The sequence below is a fragment of the Schistocerca gregaria genome, chromosome 4, assembly GCF_023897955.1.
Source record: "Schistocerca gregaria isolate iqSchGreg1 chromosome 4, iqSchGreg1.2, whole genome shotgun sequence".
Taxonomy (NCBI): domain Eukaryota; kingdom Metazoa; phylum Arthropoda; class Insecta; order Orthoptera; family Acrididae; genus Schistocerca; species Schistocerca gregaria.
This window is the reverse complement of record NC_064923.1, coordinates 293477654-293482815: the sequence shown is the minus strand read 5'-3', so window position 1 is coordinate 293482815 and position 5162 is coordinate 293477654. Positions and strand designations below refer to the sequence as shown.

The 5162-nt window shown below is 41.4% G+C and overlaps 2 non-coding genes across 2 annotated transcripts; one reads left to right on the top strand and one right to left on the bottom strand.

The window, feature by feature from the left end:
- Positions 1 to 4380: 4380 nt before the first annotated feature.
- Positions 4381 to 4452, bottom strand: Trnat-agu (transfer RNA threonine (anticodon AGU)). Its single transcript has one exon. It is a non-coding gene; the product is annotated as a tRNA-Thr (tRNA).
- Positions 4453 to 4693: 241 nt separating this feature from the next.
- On the top strand, positions 4694 to 4765 carry Trnat-agu (transfer RNA threonine (anticodon AGU)). The gene has a single exon. It is a non-coding gene; the product is annotated as a tRNA-Thr (tRNA).
- The last annotated feature ends 397 nt before the right edge of the window (positions 4766 to 5162 follow it).

Sequence of the window (5162 nt, the reverse complement as noted above, 5' to 3'; positions counted from 1 at the left end):
TTCTTTGCAGTATTGACACATGACGTGCTCCTGCATATTGTCTATTTTCAGTGTTCGCAGTTCATATTTTATTTTTCGCTATTGTTCAGGCTGATCACTCTGCTTCGAAAATATTAATCGGTTCTGTTGTTGTTGTTGTGGTCTTCAGTCCTGAGACTGGTTTCATGCAGCTCTCCATGCTACTCTATCCTGTGCAAGCTTCTTCATCTCCCAGTACCTACTGCAACCTACATCCTTCTGAATCTGCTTAGTGTAGTCATGTCTTGGTCTCCCTCTACGATCCCCCCCCCCCCCCCCCCCCCGCTGCCCACCAATACTAAATTGGTGATCCCTTGATGCCTCAGAACATGTCCTACCAACCGAGCCCTTTCTTCTGGTCAAGTTGTGCCACAAACTTCTCTTCTCCCCAATCCTATTCAATACCTCCTCATTAGTTATGTGATCTACCCATCTAATCTTCAGCATTCTTCTGTAGCACCACATTTCGAAAGCTTCCATGTTCCACTTCCATACATGGCTACACTCCATACAAATACTTTCAGAAATGACTTCCTGACATTTAAATCTATACTCGATGTTAACAAATTTCTCTTCTTCAGACCAAGGACCAGACCGAGCAGTGCTGAACTCAAGCTCGAGGATGTTACGGTTGTCAGAATGTACAGTGAGAGAATGGAGCAAATTTGTTTCCAACACATACGGTCGACATTTATAGTACTATGCAGATATTTTCAGTGCTATATACACTCATGCTCATAAATTAAGGATAATATTAAGGATGATATGTTGCCAGTCTAAATTTTATATCGTCTCTAAATCGACCATCATCAGTTAGTTTGCTCCCCAAATAGTAAAACTCCTTTACTACTTTGAGTGTCTCATTTCCTAATCTAATTCCCTCAGCATCACCCGACTTAATTCGACTACATTCCATTATCCTCGTTTTGCTTTTGTTGATGTTCATCTTATATCCTCCTTTCAAGACACTATCCATTTCGTTGAACTGCTCTTCCAAGTCCTTTGCTGTCTCTGACAGAATTACGATGTCATCGGCAAACCTCAACATTTTTATTTCTTCTCCATGTATTTTAATACCTACTCCGAATTTTTCTTTTGTTTCCTTTACTGCTTGCAGATTGAATAACATCGGGGAGAGACTACAACCCTGTCTCACTCCCTTCCCAACCACTGCTTCTCTTTCATGTCCCTCGACTCTTATAACTGCCATCTGGTTTATGTACAAATTGTAAATAGCCTTTCACTCCCTGTATTTTACCCCTGCCACCTTCAGAATTTGGAAGAGAGTATTCCAATCAACATTGTCAAAAGCTTTCTCTAAGTCTACAAATGCTAGAAACGTAGGTTTGCCCTTCTTTAATCTAGCTTCTAATATAAGTTGTAGGGACAGTATTGCCACACGTGTTCCAATATTTCTACGGAATCCAAACTGATCTTCCCCGAGGTCGGCTAGTTTTTCCATTCGTCTGTACAGAATTCGCGTTAGTATTTTGCAGCTGTGACTTATTAAACTGATAGTTCGGTAATTTTCACATCTGTCAACACCTGCTTTCTTTGGGATTGAAATAATTTTATTCTTCTTGAAGCCTGAGGGTATTTCGCCTGTCTCATACATCTTGCTCACCATGGAGAGTTTTGTCAGGACTGGCTCTCCCAAGGCCGCAAGTAGTTCCAATGGAATGTTGTCTACTCCGGGGGCCTTGTTTCGACTCAGGTCTTTCAGTGCTCTGTCGAACTCTTCACGCAGTATCGTATCTCCCATTTCATCTTCATCTACATCCTCTTCCATTTCCGTAGTATTGTCCTCAAGAACATCGCCCTTGTGTAGACCCTCTCATTTTTGAGACGTCTGTATTCCTTATTGCCTGCTGCATTTACTGCATTTTTATATTTTCTCCTTTCACCAATTAAATTCAATATTTCTTCTGTTACCCAAGGATTTCTACTAGCCCTCTTCTTTTTACCTACTTGATCCTCTGCTGCCTTGACCACTTCATCCCTCAAAGCTACCCATTCTTCTTCCACCGTATTTCTTTCCCCCATTCCTGTCAATTGTTCCTTTATGCTCTCCCTGAAACTCTGTACAACCTCTCGTTCCTTTAGTTTATCCAGGTTCCATCTCCTTAAATTCCCACCTTTTTGCAGTTTCTTTAGTTTTAATCTACAAGTCACAACCAATAAATTGTGGTCAGAGTCCACATCTGCCCCTGGAAATGTCTTACAATATAAATCCTGGTTCCTAAGTACCTGTCTTACCATTATATAATCTATCTGAAACCTGTCAGTATCTCCAGACTTCTTCCATGTATACAGCCTTCTTTTATGAACCTGGTTCCTAAGTACCTGTCTTACCATTATATAATCTATCTGAAACCTGTCAGTATCTCCAGGCTTCTTCCATGTATACAGCCTTCTTTTATAATTCTAGAACCAAGTGTTAGCTATGATTAAGTTGTGCTCTGTCCAAAATTCTACCAGGCGGCTTCCTCTTTCATTTCTTTGCCCCAGTCCATATTCACCTACTACGTTTCCTTCTCTCGCTTTTCCTACTACCGAATTCCAGTCAGCCATGACTATTAAGTTTTCGTCACCCTTCACTATATGAATAATTTCATTTATTTGATCATACATTTCTTCAATTTCTTCGTCATCTGCAAAGCTAGTTGGCATATAAACTTGTACTACTGTAGTAGGTGTGGGCTTCGTATCTATCTTGGCCACAATAATGCGTTCAATATGCTGTTTGTAGTAGCTTACCCGCACTCCTATTTTTTCTTTATTATTAAACCTACTCCTGCATTACCCATATTTGATTTTGTATTTATAACCCTGTATTCACCTGACCAAAAGTCTTGTTCCTCCTGCCACCGACCTTCATTAATTCCTTCTATATCTAACTTTAACCTATCCATTTCCCTTTTTAAATTTTCTAACCTACTTGCCCGATAAAGGGATCTGACATTCCACGCTCCGATTCGTAGAACGCCAGTTTTCTTTCTCCTGATAACGACATCCTCTTGTGTAGTCCCCGCCCGGAGATCCGAATGGGGAACTATTTTACCTCCGGCATATTTTACCCAGGAGGATGCCATCATCATTTAATCATACAGTACAGCTGTATGCCCTCGGGAAAAATTATGGCTGTAGTTTCCCCTTGCTTTCAGCCGTTCGCAGTACCACAACAGCAAGGCCGTTTTGGTTAGTGTTACAAGGCCAGATCAGTCAATCATCCAGACTGTTGCCCCTGCAACTACTGAATAGGCTGCTGCCCCTCTTCAGGAACCACACGTTTGTCTGGCCTCTCAACAAATACCCCTCCGTTGTGGTTGCACCTAAGGTACGGCTATCTGTATCGGTGAGGCACACAAGCCTCCCCACCAACGGCAAGGTCCATGGTTCATGGTTCTACAGTTGTGTATTGCAGATTGAAGTACAGCAATGAACTGTGCTAATCTCTTCTGCAAATCCGCTCTATTCATAAGCTCTTCTGATATAAAGTTGCAAGTTCCTTACATTGCTTACATTTTTAATAGTGATGTTTTCTAATTTCAGGAATTTTCCCATTAATTTTACAATATTCCGTTTTCTCAAAAAATTATAAACAAATATTTGTCTAACATTGTTCCATTGGCTTTCGGATCTTCTTCGTCGGAATTAATGACCACCTACCAGAGGCAGTCCTAAAGTTTTAATTACCACCTCGAAAAATAAAGGTACGTAATTAATTATTTTTTTATTTCAGGTACATGTCTTCATGACCACCTATCAGGGACAATCTTAAAATTTTAATTATCACCCCGAAAAATGAAGTAATATAATTAATTTTTTGTTTGTTTACAGAAAAACGTGTACATGACCACCGACCAGAGGCAGTCTTTAGGTTTTAATAGTCATCCCGAAATATAAAGTTACGTAATTAATTTTTTTATAATTAAATGTGTCCTTTGAGACTCCCGTCTCGCTATTATCTCATGATAATGATCAAATATGATCGAAGCAGACTAAATCAATTAAAATTTGTGCCGTGGCCGGGACTCGAATCCGGGTCTTCTTGCTTACTAGGCAGATATGCTACCACTACACCACCGAGGCACTATGGCAGACATAGCTGCACGAACTACCTAGGTCGAGTTCCCTCCCCAACACAAACTTTAATTCATTTTCCCTTAATATCGTCACTATTGCCAGGGCTCGCCGGTATTGGCGAGCTACCCAGCATTGGACGTAGCGGGACGTCTGCTGTACCATATGGTGATCTTCTCAGATCTTATAATTAAATGTGTCCTTTGAGACTCCCGTCTCGCTATTATCTCATGATAATGATCAAATGTGATCGAAGCAGACTAAATCAATTAAAATTTGTGCCCTGGCCGGGACTCGAACCCGGGTCTTCTTGCTTACTAGGCAGATATGCTACCACTACACCACCGAGGCACTATGGCAGACATAGCTGCACGAACTACCTAGGTCGAGTTCCCTCCTCAACACAAACTTTAATTCATTTTCCCTTAATATCGTCACTATTGCCAGGGCTCGCCGCTACGTCCAATGCTGGGTAGCTCGCCAATACCGGCGAGCCCTGGCAATAGTGACGATATTAAGGGAAAATGAATTAAAGTTTGTGTTGGGGAGGGAACTCGACCTAGGTAGTTCGTGCAGCTATGTCTGCCATAGTGCCTCGGTGGTGTAGTGGTAGCATATCTGCCTAGTAAGCAAGAAGACCCGGGTTCGAGTCCCGGCCACGGCACAAATTTTAATTGATTTAGTCTGCTTCGATCATATTTGATTAATTTTTTTGTTTGTTCACAGGTACATGATTACAGTTCTAGTACACATCAAAATGTACACTCCACAATACCACAGTATGTTGCTAAGAGTAGCCAGAATTAACTGGTTCGCCCCACTGATAAAGCGGAGTGTAGTGGAGTATGGTGCACTAATAGGTTTCCGTGGTCAGCGGACATATGTCAGCTTTACCAGGCCAGTACACAGGGCAAAGAAGTCTTCTGGACTAGGATTATGGAACATTTCCGCTGAGGCGGCACTGCTGCACGAGTATTTCGACATGTGGCAGGACTGCAGATATTTAACTGCAAAAAAGAAATTTTTTCAAGGACGTAATAAATTTGTATAACCAGTTTCCT